At 37.1% G+C, this 16,940-nt stretch overlaps 1 pseudogene; it reads left to right on the top strand.

Annotated features, from left to right (window-relative positions):
- The first annotated feature begins 9,602 nt into the window (after nt 1–9,602).
- Nucleotides 9,603–10,943, top strand: LOC141555398 (large ribosomal subunit protein uL3 pseudogene; annotated as a pseudogene).
- The last annotated feature ends 5,997 nt before the right edge of the window (nt 10,944–16,940 follow it).

Genomic DNA, 16,940 nt, shown 5'->3' with positions numbered 1-16,940 from the left:
GAAAATGTTATAATTATAAAAATTAATTTAAAAAAAAGAGAAAGGAGAGAAAAAAAGTTTACCTCCTTATTAAATGTTTGGATTGCCTTTTACTGATCAGGGAAAGGCCCAATAATGTGCTGTTAGGAAGAAAATAAGGCATTTAAAATATTCCAAGACCCTTCATCTTGATCTTTGATCTAAGACAATTATTAACCATAAATTTATGAATTATTGTCAATTCTAATTAATATACTTATTTTTAGTTCCCAGAAACTTTATCTCTGAATTTATTTGCAACATTGCCATCTTAAAGTCAAATCTAGAATATTTGTTCTGTTCTTCACATTTTAAAAATGATATTGTAAAAATGGAAATCATCCAGAGGAGGACTTTTAGGAAAATAAATGTTCTCAGATTCATGCCAAATGAAGATCAGAACTTGGATTGTTTATCCCAGAGAAGAAATGTTTCAGGGGAAACATAATAGCTGACTTACAGTATTTGAAGGGTTGTCATATGGAAGAGTGATTAGATTTGTTCTCTTTGGCTTCTGAAAGCAAAACAGAGAGGGCTCCTCTACCCAGAAGCCATGGATATAAACTGCAGAGTCAGATTTAAATTGTGTAAGTATGTGTAGCTTCATTGTTGTTTTTGTTTATTCTTTGCTCCTGAAAAAAGACTAATGACATCACAAGTATGATGTCTTAACTTGCTCATGAATTGGTTTTAAGTGAAGTAAAACTGCACAAAGTTGTCAGCCTTATTCTCTTCTCCAGTCATTGAAGTCCACCGGCAAGACGAAAGCCAACTCAACTGATAATTTCGTGCAGGATGCTAGTGGCTATGTCAAGTCTATTATATTCAGTGTTTGTCCAAAATTTTGGGAACTGGTGAGGTAAACTTTGAGAAGTATATCAAGCATTTTGATTAATGCTGTAACATAGAGGCTTGTATTCAACAGTTCTCATCTGCTTGGTTATTGCATCATTGATTTGATGTTCTTTCTTCATTTTTACCTTTGAGTTAGGCCTGATCTTATTTGTATGTTATTATATCAGAGAGAATCCCAGTAAGCCTCAGAGGCTAAGGGAGCTTAGGGAATAAAAGATGTATCACAAACCTGTTTTTCCATGAAACAGATGTAATCAGGGAATTCCTACCCTATTCTACTCCTCCTCTTCCCAGTTCTGACTAAAGTACATCTTATAGAGCACATTGTTGGCTACGGCTCCTTTTACTGCCACAGGTTTTAAGTTATCAATATTTTGTTAGGAAAGAGAAGAAATCCCCTCTTTCACACCCTCAAGTAGTCCCTGGGAGAGACCTATATCACACCATCTGGAAAGAGAAAGGGAGAGAGAGCTCTAGAGGATGGAGTCACTCCTTTAAGTTCTACTGAATGGTTCCCTTTAGGACTCAATGACCAATGTTTTCTGACTTGAACAAAGCTTCCTCTCTCCATTTCCCTTTCCATTCCTTCTAAAGTGTCATATAGAACTGAAAGAGATATATTTGTTGCTCATAACTTTTATTAGGGGCTTAGAAGAAAGGTCTTGTAAAGGCAAATGTGTCACCAGAGGACCCGATTCTGAGGAAAGTACATCCCAGATACAAGTATACTACATGTGTGTGCCCTAGATCAGGGTTCCTTTGGGGCAAGCACATTACACCTAGCTCAGATATTTTGGATTGCAAAGACTGGTTTTTAATAAATGTCAATGCAAATTTTAACTTCCTACCTTCTGGTGGTTACTCTTATGATCTTTTGGAACCCAGTAGGGAATCTGCAATCTTCAAATAAAAAACACAGTAAAGATAGGAACAATAGCAGACCATGTCCTTATGTCAATCTTTTGGGTGAGAGCAGATGACATAGCTTTGTCTTGCCTCTTAGAAGGTCACAAGAGCTCTTTTCCCTTCTCCATGCCTTCCAGACAAGAAAGAACTAGAGCCAAGAGACTCTCTTCCTTTTTGACTAATGTCTTTTGATTCCTTCTCTGTTCCAGGTATGTAGCTAATCAACAATTTGGCTACAGAAACCAGCTAAAGGACTAATCGTGCTCAAGTCAAGGCGCAGAGTATATCCATTATATGTAATCATGCCTTTCTAAAAGAAGTGATTCAGTCACCTTATACTTTTGATGGCATACCTCATTTCTGATTTCTTCCCTTAATGATCATTTTTTAATTGTTAAACTACTTTTCAAATGCGGGAGGAAGTATGATATTGGAGAAAGGTTAGGATGTTGGAGTTCAGATCTCATCTCTGACATATTGTGACACTGTGCAAGTCATTTAACCTAGGTAACTCCCCAAAATTATAAATTTCATTCTATGGAACTGATCAGAATTGAATTTCTTTTAACTTTGAAATTACAGATATAAGCTGAGTGGATATGTATGTGTATACATATGTATCCATGTGTGTGTCAGTAGTAGGAAGTAGAGATAAAGCATTGAATTTCTTATCTGTACTTATAAGAACAAGCTACTATTTCCTTTATCTGACAAGCTAAGTCAGCCAAGATGCGGTCATGTTAGTCCCACAAATTTTGATTAGATTTCTGACTAACAAAGTTATTGAAGAACTTTGCTTCCCACAAACCGCTTAGGTAATGCCCAAATCATGATACAGAGCATGTTTAGAAGGGCACGTGGCCCATTTCATGCTGTCTTTAATCATAACTTCCATGCACATCCAAGTGAATTGTAGATTTAAGGGAAAAATTATGGCAGGGATTTTTTCTTTTCTGGAAGTGAGATTGATTGCAGAGGAACAAGCCTGTGGAAAACCTTGTTTGCACAGCAGGCATGATCTAGGGGAGTAAATGCATTTTTAGAATTTTGTTGAAAAATTTGGCTTTTAAAGGAGGCATAGCCATGACCACATTTATTATATTACCATACTTTAATACTAGAATAACATATAGGAAATAAAACTATGCATCCTAGATATGCATTTTCCCTATGTATATTCCTTTCCACATGTGGACCAATATGTTAGTTTCCTACATGGATTTTTTTAAATTATTTATGGCATATAAAGATATTAGTAAGAGAGTATTCCCAGAATTATGATGGAAATGGTTTATTGCTATTTATCTCTTTGTTAGCTCAGCAAAGATCCTTATTTTGAATAATTGTGTACATTGGCTGACTAATAAACATAAATGCAGTGGTGGGGGCTTGCAAGGCACAATTTTGAATGGATATGGATTCCTGGAATACTTTGGACCTGTATAACATAGTTTGAGGGACTACTCTGTGACTTGAGGGGTAATTCATAGAGTCCACTAAAATGATGAAATATTATGCATACGAATGTCTTATTTTAAATTTAATATAATATTCACCTTACTCAAATGATTTATAATGTAGATCCCCAGGAAGCATATGCTATACTACAATAACTTGAAAATCTCACAAATACTGCCAATATACTATCTAAGTAAGAGAGAATAAAATTCCCAAAGGCCACTGACACACAGTAGGGAAATCAATATAACTTGAATTTTTCTTTATACACTTAAGTATATGATTAGGTAAATTTAAGTAAACCCTTTTTAACTTCAGTTTCTTAATCTATAAAATTTGGATGATAATAGCACTTCATAGGATTATTGTGAGAATAAAATGAGATAGCATACATAAATTAATCTATAATATTTAAAGCATTATGTAAATAATTATGATTGTCATTCTAATCTCTATTATTATCACATTTCCAGATTATTTAATCTATTTTATCTTTTAAAAGAAGGGATGTTTTTAAAATACATTTTTATTGATATTTTGTCTGATATTACCTAGATTTTCTCCAGTATCTTTTTCTCTCACCTAAGAGAATCATCCTATATTGCAAAGGATAGTTTTCAAATTAAAACAAAAAGAAAAAAGATAAGAGACATTCAGAAAAAAAACAAACAAACAATATATCAAAACAAATCTGAAAATAAATTTGTGGACTGCCCACTTCTGCAAAAGAGATGTCTTCTAATATCTTTTAGGGGAGATGCTTGTTCTTAACTTCAATGGGAGACTAAGGAAAAACTATTCTTGAAATTGTGCTTTGAGAGGGAACGCAAGAGGATTTTTAAAAATTATCCAAACGATGTACTCCAAGGATAGATGTTTGCAAATGTGCACACACGCATGTGCGTACAGACACAGAGCCAAAATGAGATACCAACTTCTTTTCCAGGAGTTTTGTTTTTACCAAACACAATCTACCTGTTGAAGAGTGGCAGCTAATGGTAATCTCAGTAATTATTATGTCAAAGGAAGCTGGCAGCTGCAAAGGTGACAGAGACACACCCACAAACCCGCCTTGGATGGACTTGTAATGACAAGTATGCATCAAGACCTATTATCTTTCTTCTCCCTCAACCACCCATAAGAAGAATCATAAACTTGATTTCATCCCATTGCATGAGCCTTCTGGTTCCACAAAACAAAACACTGAAATTCCATTTTATGTCTATAACCTTTTATGCTGTTAGTCTTCCATTTGCCTTACTTTTACCTAAATCAATTCTCAATTCTCACCTGCCTTTCCCTTACTTCACTTTTATCCCACCAAAATATTGGTCTTTAGGTAAATAGTTTAACTTTATGCTGTCTTTATGCTTGTCCCTTATCCTATCTTTTCCTGCTCAGCTTTTCCCTAAGCTCCAGCCCCAGATTATTCTTACCATCTGCTTTCACTATTTCCATGCCTATGCTTCTGAATGAGCACTGGAAGAAATCATATAACTGCTGACTAGGTTCAATATAAACTTTTATTATCCAATCCCAACTAGGCCCTCAATGATATATTTTTATCCTTTCCTGACTAACTTTCTATTGCATTCCCTACAGTGAATATTCCAAGATTTTTTTCTTCTTTTTAAAGTCACCTACACCATCTCTCTTCCATCTCCATCTCAGCAAAGGACTTAGTGTCACATTTTATTAAAAATGTTTGGTGCTTGCTATCACAATCTAGCTTTATTTCACATTTCACCATCACTTTCCATCCTCTTCTCCCTTGCTCTAATTTCAGGGGATTATGAAGCTTTTGCCAAGGTGTACTCCACTTATGGCCTGGATTCTAGCCCTTGTAAAAATTGACAATTCTTTTTCTGAATTTTCAGCCTCCTATTGATTTTATTGACTGGCTTTTCAATCCTCATCTTTTTTGAATTCTCTGATGCTGACCATCTTCTTTTGTGTTGTGACTATGTTATGTTTTCACTTTACAGATTTTTTTGGTGATTCTTTTCTTTCATAGTTCTTTTTCTACTAATTAAACTTGTTTTCAGGTTTATCATCCATGTCTTATCTCCTATGTCTATATATATCTATTTCCTGAGCACTTTTCCTAATCTGATTGTCATTTTATTAATTTGTTTTATTTTCATGAACTCAGCAGTTATCTAGAGATGTGTATTCAATCCTCATCTGTCTCCTTTGTTTCAGTACTACTCATTTTACATTGCTTAAATGCCTTATGGCCATGTTAGATAGATAAACCTTCATCTTCTCCTAAGTTCCCCAATTCTGTCTAAGGGACAACCATTGTTTCAGTTACTCAAAGTTTGAAATATAGGAGCAATCCTTAACTTTCCTACTTTATATTTAATCACTTGTCAGTTTTACTATCTTAAAACATTCATGTCCATTGCCTTTTTTCCACTCATATCATAGCCTCTTTAGTCTAGGCCCTTGTCACCTATTTCCTGGACTATTATAGCGGCTTCCTAATTGTTCTCTTGGGATCCAGTTTCTCCCTCATGATCCATGTTCTCTATAGTTACCAAACTGATAATGTTTAAATTTCAGTAACTATTGTCCTTAAGATAAAATTCATTCCTCTGTTTGGCATTTAAATCCCTTCACACAATTTAATTGTAGCCTGTCTGAAAATCACTGTGTATTCATTTTGCATGGATTCTACATTTACTTATCAGTGAATATATTGTGTTTAGAACATAAGTTTCTTGAGGGGAGGGATAACTTATTTTTGTTTCTTTCTATTCTGTTCCCAGCACCAGTGCCTGACAAATAGTATGAGCTTAATAAATACTTTCATCTGTGATCTTGGATTTCAAACTTAAGTCTGACTGTCATTCCTATTGAGTTCCAGTACAGCTCTAGATCATACTGCCTCTCAAATTCAGTCAGGGGATTACAATACACAGAACATCCCAAAATTTGAGTTCAGTTTTAATTTGTTAACCTTTAAAGTGCATTCTCTTTTGGTACATGAGAGCAAACTTTCAAGGAGAGAGAGGGGGAGAGAGAAAGAAAGAGACAGAGAAACACAGAGAGACAGAGACAGAGAGAGAGGGGAAGATGGGGGAAAGAGAGAAGAAGAAGGAGAGAGAGGGGGAAAAGGGGAAAAGGACAGAGGGGAAGAAAGTGGAGGGAGAGTAAGAGAATTTCCAGTTAGAAAGTGATCAAGCAAAATTACACAGAGGTGATACTATCAACATTGGGCTTTATGGAAGAAATGGAATCTTAAATCTCTTTTCCTTAAATCACTTTTTTTTTCTCCATTAATCATTGAATTTTAGAAGTACAGTAGATCTCAGTATCTAGGAAATCTAATCAAAATGGAATTCCCCCACCTCATACAAGGAGTGGTCTTCCAGCCTTTGGATTGAAGAACCTTTTTGAAGGGGGAATCTCATGCCTTTAGAGGAAACCCATTTCAATTTTGGACAAGTCTCACAGAACAAATCTAACACCTCTTCTGAATGTCAGTCATTCATGTAGTTGAAGATAATTAACTTGTTTTTATCTTCAATTCTCATTATTTATTAAGTACATCTGTAAATATCTCATTTCTTTTAATAAGCCTTCATAGAGAATAAACTGAAGTATTTTAACTGTATTGATTGTTTTTCTATGGACACTCCGGTTTATCACTGTCCTTCCTGAAAATGTTTTGCCTAGAATTAAACATAATACTCTAGATCTAGTCTGAGCAAGGAAAATTACAACAAAAATTATTCCTCCTTATTTCTGACAATCATCTTCCTTAATGCAGCCCAATATCAGAGAATTTTTGCTTGTCATATGCCATTTTTGGATGACTTTTCCTTAAAAATAAGTTTCTGCTAACAAGGCAAGGATAATGAGATTTAGCTTGGGACTTGGTTTTAAATCCTAGCTCCAATACTTCCTAATGCTCTGTGACTGGAACATGACAACTTCTCAGAATGTCTTTTTTAAAATATGAAGACAAAACTTGTAATAACTACCTCAAAAATTGATTCTGACAAAAGTGTTGAGGTGTGAGAAATGAGGGTTGAGAGATCCCCTGACAACAATGGGGTCCCCTTGGCTGGTGACAGGCTTTGTGAAAGAATTTGCAAACCCTAACGAATACAGGTTCAAAGTTTGTGACAAGAATGGGTTTATTACACTGAGGAGAAAATATCTTCAGCAGCAGGCAAAATCCTATTAAGACTTTTGCAAAGGTCTGGGCACACAAGTATTCAATTTTATTGAGTTTCTTTGCTGTCCTGAGCTAGGAAGCAATATGAGGGACTAATTTTCAACTCAATAGAGGCCCTTGACTATGTGCCAGGCCGAGATTTCCAATTGAATGAGATCATTTTTCTGGGTGGGGCCCCTCTTAGAGGAGTTTGAGATTTCTGAACCAGGACTACCCTTCCCCCCAAGGTCTCAATTACATCATTCCTCCATCAAGCAGTCACCCCAAATTCATTTGGGGCAAAGGGACAAAGGTCTCATCATCTGTAGCTGCTTCAAGCTGACAAGGGCCACAGAGCTGTCCCTGTGTTCAGTGGGGGAAATGCAATCTGAAGGTAGTTACAGGGAATGTTGAATGTCCAAGTCAGTTGTCCCATGATGTTAAGATTTCTTAACCAGACCCCATCGGATCTGAGCTAACTTGGGCTGTCCCAGCCCCCACCTGCTCAGGTTTCCCCAACCTCCAAAAACAGCTTCCTCCTTATCTAAAAACACATTGAATTCTATTCAAATTCTAACCCTAGCCGAAACCAGCCAGGAGCCAATATGGGACTCCACCCACAGGCCCCTTTCAAGATTACCAAAAGCCTCCCATTATAAAAAGAGGGAAACTGGAGCCCACTCTTTGCAGGAGCCCCATATATAGCATACATCGGCTATGCCAAGGGTTCTTGTCCACCCGGTGCCAGCCCTAGCCCTGGCGTCTTTCTACCTTTAACCTTACTTCCGAACCCCCAAATAAACCTCTTTTATTAATCTAGGTTTTCGGGTCTGTAAATTCCTTTACAGAGGATTCTTGCACCACTACTAGACTTCATTTAACTCTGTATCCTTGCACCAAATCCAAATCCACTCTTATTCCCTTCCCCAGTTCCAAAGCTCTAGTTAGGGTAATGAGTTCAGCTTTCTGGGGAGAAGTCCCAGGAGGCCATAGGTTAGCTTCAGGTTAGGGAGGTTTAGTAGGACAGCCTGATGTAGTAAGCCTCCCACTAGTTAGTCACTGATGTCCTTTGGATTCTAAAATGTTCTCAGGTCCTAGAGTAAGTTTTGAGGCTTCTTCAATTAAAAGAGCTGTAGCAGCCACTGCTCTAAGGAAGGAGGGACATCCTAGGAAAAATGAGTCCAGTTTCTTTGAGAAGTAGGCAACTAGGCTGGAATCAAGTCCAAGGGCCTGAGTTAAAACCCCCAGAGCCCTGCCCTTGCCTTTCATCTACATACAGAATGAAAGGCTTTTCTAAATCAGATAGAACCTAGGCAGGGCCAGAAGTCAGTTTGGCTTTTAGGGTGGCACACTAGAAAACATAGGGGTACATGCTTCAGGTGTCATGGACAGGGCCACCAGGCCCAAAACTGTCCACTGAAGAAACTCAAAAAAATCCGCAAACCCCAATAGGTGCAAGGTTTGTGGCAAGAATGGGTTTAATTACACTGAAAAGAAAATATCTTCAGCAGCAGGAAAAATCCTATTAGGACTTTTGTAAAGGTCTGGGCACACAAGTGTTCCATTTTATTGAGTTTCTTTACTGCCCTGAGTTAGGGAGCAATTTGAGGAACTAATTTTCAACTTAATAGAGGGTCTTGACCATGCCCCATGCCAAGATTTCCAATTGAATGAGATCACTTATCTGGAAGTTTCCCCTATGAACAGGAGGGTGGAGCCCCTCCCAGAGGTGTTTGAGATTTCTACCCCAGAACCACTCTTCCCCCCAAAAAAATCTCAGTTTATATCAAAAGCACTTTGTAAAACTTCAAAGTGCCAATAAATATGATTTCCTATTATTAGTGTTTTTCTAAATGTGCTCAATGAATCAATAAATTCATCAATAGGTATTTATTAGGCATTTACTACATGCAAGGAACTTCACATTTTAAATGTTGAGATAACACCATCCTTTCTATCTCAGTACACATAGCATTCCACCCCTATTGATTAATATTAAATAGACATGAGGGTGGAGACAAGTTATTTTCTGGCAAAATAATAATGAAGAAAAAATATCTTGATGTCTTCTTCTTGGCACCCCCTTGGCCTCTTCTCAGCAAATTTCAAGACATCTAGTTACCATCTTCAATTCTGTTCACCCCTCTCTTAATTTTCATTTCCAGGGCTACCATCATACCCTTACAAGAAAGTACCTCAGCTCTCCCAGCTGGCCTCAGCGGCGTTCGTAGCCGCATCGGCAGCAACATGTCCCACAGGAAGTTCTCCACTCCCAGGCATGGGTCTCTGGGCTTCCTGCCTCGGAAGAGAAGCAGCAGGCACTGGGGGAAGGTGAAGAGCTTCCCCAAAGATGACCCCATTAAGCCCATCCACCTGACAGCCTTCCTGGGCTACAAGGCCGGCATGACCCACATTGTTCGCGAGGTGGACAGACCTGGCTCAAAGGTCAACAAGAAAGAGGTGGTGGAGGCGGTGACCATTGTGGAGACGTCCCCCATGGTGATCGTGGGCTACGTCCAAACCCCACAAGGCCTCTGGAGCTTCAAGACCATCTTTGCTGAGCACATCAGCGATGAGTGTAAGAGGCGGTTCTACAAGAACTGGCATAAGTCCAAGAAGAAGGCCTTCACCAAGTACTGCAAGAAGTGGCAGGATGATGATGGCAAGAAGCAGCTGGAGAAAGACTTCAACAGCAAGAAGAAGTACTGCCAGGTGATCTGGGTCATTGCCCACACCCAGATGCGCCTGCTCCCCCTGAGGCAGAAGAAGTCTCACCTGATGGAGATCCAGGTGAATGGAGGCAGCGTGTCTGAGAAACTGGACTGGGCCCGTGAGAAACTGGACTGGGCCCGTGAGAAACTGGAGCAGCAGGTGCCCATGTCCACTGTGTTTGGGCAAGATGAGATGATTGATGTCATTGGGGTGACCAAGGGCAAGGGCTACAAAGGTGTCACCAGCCACTGGCACACAAAGAAGCTGCCCCGAAAAACTCACCATGGCCTGTGAAAGGTGGCCTGTATTGGAGCTTGGCATCCTGCCCATGTGGCCTTCTCTGTGGCTCGGGCTGGCCAGAAGGGCTACCACCATCACACTGAGATCAACAAGAAGATCTACAAGATTGGCCAGGGCTACCAGATCAAGGACGGCAAGCTGATCAAAAACAATGCGTCCACTGACTATGATCTGTTTGACAAGAGTATCAACCCCCTGGGAGGCTTTGTCCATTATGGTGAAGTGACCAATGACTTTATTATGCTGAAAGGCTGTGTTGTTGGGACCAAGAAGCGGATCCTCACCTTGAGGAAGTCTCTGCTGGTACAGACCAAGCCTCGCGCCCTGGAGAAGATCGACTTGAAGTTTATCCCACTTCCAAATTTGGACATGGTCGGTTCCAGACTGTGGAGGAAAAGAAAGCTTTCATGGGACCACTCAAAAAAGACCGGGTTGCCAAAGAAGAAGCTGCCTGAATCAACTTGGAGCTGGTGGATTCTCAATAAATTTATTTTTAAAGCTAAGAAAAAAAAAAAAAAAAAAAAAGAAAGTACCTCAGTCTCTTCTGTGCTTATCTTCCCCATTATAATGTAAAATGTAAGAAGAAATTGTTTTATTTTTATTATTTGTATTCCCATTCTTGCTACAAACCTTGCACCTATATTCATTGGAGTTTGTGAATTCTTTTGCAAAGCCTGCAACTGGCTAGGGGGGACCCCATTGATGTCAGGGGATCTCTCAACCCTTATTTCTCACACCTCAACATTTGGTGATTTTTTAGTATGTGCTTGTTTATTGGTTGATAGAAGAGTGGCTACTACCTAGTTCCTAGTGGATAAAAGAGTATGTCCTGAGCTGTGTAGTGCAAGGAAGTTCAGATGAAAAGCATCAAAGTTAAATAGATTAAACAATCTTTGTTGCTACTCACAAGAAAGGAAGAGAACAGTTGCTAGCAAAAATAGTCTTGGTATGTGGTGGCTTCTGTGACCACGACGGACAGCAAAAGGAGGTGGTTATCCATGTTGCAGTCAAAGGCCTCTTAGGGTTCAAAATTCTATAGAGTTTTAGATAAATGAGCAGTAGTATACCAAAAAGAATCTGCCCTGTTATCCATAGGACCAACAAAGGAGGATATTTTCTAAATTGCTTAAAAAGAAGATAAGAATGAAAGTCAGGGAAGTAGGAAACTTAATCTTAATTGTGCCAATCCAGCAGGAAACTAAAACGGGTCAATTATCCTTTGAGGTAACCATTTTTGGCATATTTGCACCCTAGGGATTGGGGCCATAGAAATCAAATTAAGTTTTTATTGATTGATTGATGCTATTGAGTCATTAAGCTTACTAGGTTATTTATCACAGGGATAAGCAGTTGGTCATGTACCTGGAATAGAAAATTAAGCTAGAATATAGTTGAAGAATGAAAGTAAAAACTAGAAATGTATAAGGCAGAAACTATAAGTTATAGTAATTGGGATTACTACTATTCTTCTGACTAGAGTCTGTATTCCTCTCTCTCCTGTTAGTTGGAGCATTTCTTAGCATGGTACATCATTTATTGTTAAAATTTAACTGGAATGGAGTGAATTCCTTCCACATCTCTGCACTGGATGTTTATCTTAAAGTGATAGAACCTGTCAATGTGAATATTTCTTCTTGAATGGACTACATTCTGCCATGATCAGGCACATTTGGATGACTTTGATTTGTTCTTAGTATCACATTTTAACAAGGACATTAGAAATGAAAGAACTAGAACAAGGTTTATTAAGTCTGTAAACTTAATTTTTTTGATTACTCTATTTTAACATAATTGTTTTTTGCATTTATCATTCTACATATTTTATTTTATTCATTAAAAATTCAAAAAAATCCATGGGCTTTCACTATACCACCAAAAATGTCAATGACAAAAATCAACTTAAGGATTTTGATGTAGAAAATAGCAAATAGCCTTGTGATGACTGAAGATTATACCAGATTTGATTAAAGAAAAAAGATGTGGATTATTAGTTTGGTGAAGAATAGAATTAGAGGGAAAAACAAAAGTTGCTTTTTGATATTGAAAAGAAGAGGGATCAGACATTTTCTGTTTTCCCCAAAGATTCAATTAGGAGCTATGAACAAAAGTTTCTAAAAGGAAGATTTAGGCTTAAGATAAGGAGACTGCTCTTTCTGAAACATTTTTGAATGAAAGAATTGATAACATTATAAAACATTAACTTGATGATTAACTGGAACAAATCCCTATTGTATGGGAGACTAAATGGCAACTGAAACTAGTATTCCAGGACACAATTGATAATCTATCTTTGGCCATTAGTTTTAGTATTTTGAGTTAATGTGTAATTGGAGTGTGGAAATTCAGATTGTACCATGAGGTAATGAAATTTTAGAGGGATATGACTGTTTTTAGTTCTGAAGGTTTTCAACACATTCAACAATCATACTGTAGTTGATCACCTCTTCAAACCATCTTGCTCCATTATTCAGGTGATAGCTTCCCTAAAAACAGCTTCACAGCATCCCAATATCTCCACTCCCCTTTTCTCTCCATTGAATGAATTGAAAGCAAAAGATGTTCACCTTATTTCAGATGCACAAAAATAGTTATGTCTCTGATTCTAATACAAAGATAAGCATACATTGGCTTTGAGACTTAAGAACAGATTTTGCTAGAAAGACAAAATAAATTGGATCCTATGCTCTCGAATGATATACATAATGTGAACTTAAATTGATAGATTAAAATGATCTGGCTGGGGAGCTTGAGAAAGTTTTTGATAAATATAAAGGTGGTAATACCTGTTGCTGACATTGACAGGAATGATCTTTCTTCAAAAAGGTATGGATGACCATGAAGATGGTACTATATTATGAAGGCACATACTAAGTAAAAAATAGTCATATTCTATTGATTTTTGGCTTTTGACACACATCATTCTTTTTTATTATTAAAACTTTATTTTCAAAAAATATGCATGCATTATTTTTTAACATTGACAATTGCATAGCCTTGTGTTCCAAATTTTCCCCTCCTCCCCCCACCCTCTCTCCTAGATAGTAAGCAATCCAATATATGCTATACAATATTCAATATATGTAAACATATTTATACAATTATTATTTTTTATAATATTATCCCTTGTATTCATTTTTCCAAATTATCCCCTCCCTCCCTCCACTCCCTCCCCCCGATGACAGGTAATCCCATACATTTTACATGTGTTACAATATAACCTAGATACAATATATATGTGTAAATACCATTTTCTTGTTGCACATTAAGTATTAGATTCCGAAGGTATAAGTAACCTGGGTAGATAGACAGTAGTGCTAACAATTTACATTCACTTCCCAGTGTTCCTTCTCTGGGTGTAATTGTTTCTGTCCATCATTGATCAACTGGAAGTGAGTTGGATCTTCTTTATGTTGAAGATATCCACTTCCATCAGAATACATCTTCATACAGCATTGTTGTTGAAGTGTATAGTGATCTTCTGGTTCTGCTCATTTCACTCAGCATCAGTTGATGTAAGTCTCTCCAAGCCTTTCTGTATTCCTCCTGCTGGTCATTTCTTACAGAGCAATAATATTTCATAACCTTCATATACCATAATTTACCCAATTGATGGACATCCATTCAACTTCCAGTTTCTAGCTACAACAAAAAGAGCTGCCACAAACATTTTGGCACATACAGGTCCCTTTCCGCTCTTTAGTATTTCTTTGGGATGTAATCCCAATAACAGCAATGCTATGTCAAAGAGTATGCACAGTTTGATAACTTTTTGGGCATGGTTCCAAATTGTTTTCCAGAATGGCTGGATTCTTTCACAACTCCACCAACAATGTATCAGTGTCCCAGTTTTCCCACATCACCTCCAACATTCATCATTATTTGTTCCTGTCATCTTAGCTAATCTGACAGGTGTGTAATGTTATCTCAGAGTTGTCTTAATTTGCATTTCTCTGATCAGTAGTGATTTGGAACACTCTTTCATGTGAGTGGATATAGTTTCAATTTCATCATCTGAGAATTGTTTGTTCATATCCTTTGACCATTTATCAATTGGAGAATGGTTTGATTTCTTATAAATCAGGGTCAGTTCTCTATGTATTTTGGAAATGAGACCTTTGTCAGAACCTTTACTTTTAAAAATATTTTCCCAATTTGTTACTTCCCTTCTAATATTGTTTGCATTAGTATTGTTTGTACAGAAACTTTTTAGTTTGATGTAATCAAAATCTTCTATTTTGTGATCAATAATGATCTCTAGTTCTCCTCTGGTCATAAATTCCTTCCTCCTCCACAGGTCTGAGAGGTAGACTATTCTCTGTTCCTCTAACCTATTTATGATCTCATTCTTTATGCCTAAATCATGAACCCATTTTGATCTTATCTTGGTATATGGTGTTAAGTGTGGATCCATATCTAATTTCTGCCATACTAATTTCCAGTTTTCCTAACAGTTTTTTCCAAATAATGAATTTTTGTCCCTAATGTTAGTATCTTTGGGTTTGTCAAAGATTAGATTGCTATAGATGTACCCTTTTTTGTCCTTTGTATCTAATCTGTTCCAATTATCTACCGGTCTATTTCTTAGCCAATACCAAATGGTTTTGGTGACTGCTGCTATATAATATAGCTTTAGATCAGATACACTTAGAACACCTTCCTCTGACTTTTTTTTCATTAGTTCCCTTGCAATTCTCGACCTTTTATTCTTCCATATGAATTTTGTTGTTATTTTTTCTAGGTCATTAAAATAGTTTCTTGGGAGTCTGATTGGTATAGCACTAAATAAATAGATTAGTTTGGGAAGTATTGTCATCTTTATTATATTCTCTCGGCCTATCCAAGAGCACTGAATGTCTTTCCAATTATTTAGACACACATCATTCTTAAAGTGTAGAAGAGAAACTGACAAGCCATGATACTTATCTGTAAAGTTCTGTTGTCTCTCAATTGGAATCTTTCTCTGGGAGGAGATCTTTTTTCTGTATAATATTTTCTCTGTGAGCAGGTTTCTTGGGAGCTCTGAATGTACTCCAGCTCTTGTCCTTCCCCAATCCAGACTACTCGTCCAGGCCCACCCAATGTTGTCTTCTTTTATCCTCCCAGAGAATGGGCATGTGAGAACTTGGGGCTTGTGGGAACTCCTTCAACCAATGAACTTGCTCCCTTTAAAGGTTGTGTAAACTCCTTTTCAGAACTCCTTTTCAAAGGTGTAAACTCCTTTAAATGTAAGGTGTAAGGTGTAAAGATGTAAATGTGTAAAGGTGTAAGCTCCCTTTCAGAAGTCTAAAGGTGTAAATTCTTAAAGGTGTGAACTCTGAGCTAGAGAATGAATGGTTTAGACAACCTGAGTTCTCACCTTGTAATCCTAACACCTATCAACAGGACACTAGATTAAAATACAAATATATCAAGCTGTTATTTTAATTCAATGGAATACAATTCAACAAAATTATTTATTACTTGTGCAAAGCAATATACTCAGAATTAGGCATGCAAAAGCAATAACAAAACTATTTCTTCTGTAAGGAGCTTAAATTTTACTAGTGTCTTTGAATTCCTCTCTTGTTCCTGCTTTTGTAAGGATGTGTGACTCCAGTTGATCCTCCAATATGTTTGTTTATTTTTAATTATTCTTGTATTCCCCCTACCCTATGCTTTGGTCTCACTTATATAACCTCCTCTTTAACTAAGTTTTGGTAAAATTACTTTCTTTCTGTTTAAATTTTTTTTGTTTGTTTTTTTAATTTTGGCTCACTGCTCATCTTTGTTACTGAGTCTGATGTCAAGTTTCTTCCTTGACTTGAAGTACAGCTATTTCAAGTACAGTTTTAGCTAATTACTATTGATGGGATATGATAATAGCAGAGTGAATACAAGTTTTTTTGAGGGTGAAGACAATTTTTTTTGGTTTTGTTTTTGTGTTATGAGTGTTATGAAAGGTTTTGAATGCCAGACTAAGGACTATAGAAATTATCTTTCATTTGGTAGGAAGTTATTGAAGAATTCTGATCAGAATAGCATATTAGGAACATTATTTTGTCAGTTAATGAGATATTGGAGGGAGAATCATAATGACTCATAGCTTAAGGACAGGAAAGAACTTTAGTGGTTGTCCAGCTCAACCCCATCATTTTATTGATAAGGAAGCTTAGGCCCATAATAATGAAATGACTTGCCAAAGATCACACAAGTGGGAAGTAGTAAGGGTAAGATCTGAACCCTGCTATTTTAAATTGAAATCCACCCCAATCTTTTTTTGCTACTGTACCATGTTGCCTCATACAGAGATTGTGGGGGTATAGGGAAGCTAGTACAATAGTATGGCTAAGTTTTAATAAGAACCAAATCTAAGGTGGTGGTCATAAGAGTGAAGAGAATGAGGTAGATGTGAGGGACAATACAGAAAACTAAGACTTTTGATAAAATAAATAGAAAAGGGATGAGTTTTATCTGTGTCATGCCCAGTAGATGTCACTCTTGCATAGAGACAAAATGAATGAGCCATCTTCTGCCTTCTCTCCTTGAG

This window comes from Sminthopsis crassicaudata, chromosome 2 (genome assembly GCF_048593235.1).
Source record: "Sminthopsis crassicaudata isolate SCR6 chromosome 2, ASM4859323v1, whole genome shotgun sequence".
Lineage (NCBI taxonomy): Eukaryota > Metazoa > Chordata > Mammalia > Dasyuromorphia > Dasyuridae > Sminthopsis > Sminthopsis crassicaudata.
This window is presented reverse-complemented; position numbering and strand designations above follow the sequence as displayed.